Here is a 676-nt window from a genome sequence, read left to right as displayed (position 1 = left end):
GCCTCAGTGGAGGAGGGCCTGGTTATCTGCCTGGACTGCACTGTGGGAACCTGGGGCTGGGGGAGAAGCACAAGGCTTTGAACCTGCTGTTAGGAGGGGCAGGGAGCTGCCTGGTTCAAGTCCAAGGATTGTCAGACATAAAGCTGGAGCTCATTAATCTGCAGCGAAGCTAGTTACTGTGTTTATAGAGTTTACCTTAGCAACCTGGGAGCAAAGGGGGGCGGGGGGTTGGGGCGGGGTGGGGAAAGGGGGAGGCTGCTATGTAGCCCTTGTGTGCCCTCTCACCAGATGCCCACGCTGCTTTGCGTATCCCTCAGCTGCTGTGCATTTGGCCATGTCAGTCCCCTGGCCAGCCCCCAGGTTGGGGTGTGCATTTGTTTTGCTGACTGCCAGCCTCTAAGTCCCCTCTGCTCAGGGAGGAGAGTCGTTAAAATTTCCTGGGAAACAGCTTCCTCCATCGCCCTAACCTTTTGTCTGCTCCCCACCTTCTCAGTCATTCCTGGGGATTTAAGCAAAAGCAGGACCCCTCTCTCCTCCAAAGAAGGAAAAGCCTCCCCTAAGGTGACTTTCAGCCAGAGCACAGGCATTTTTCATGGTAATCCATCACATAATATCCTCCTCTGTTGGAGTTTTTCATCTTTAATTATCTTGTGATTACAAAATTACATGCTCCTTA

This window comes from Pteropus alecto, unplaced genomic scaffold (genome assembly GCF_000325575.1).
Source record: "Pteropus alecto unplaced genomic scaffold, ASM32557v1 scaffold28, whole genome shotgun sequence".
NCBI lineage: Eukaryota > Metazoa > Chordata > Mammalia > Chiroptera > Pteropodidae > Pteropus > Pteropus alecto.
Note: the sequence above shows the minus strand (reverse complement) of the source record.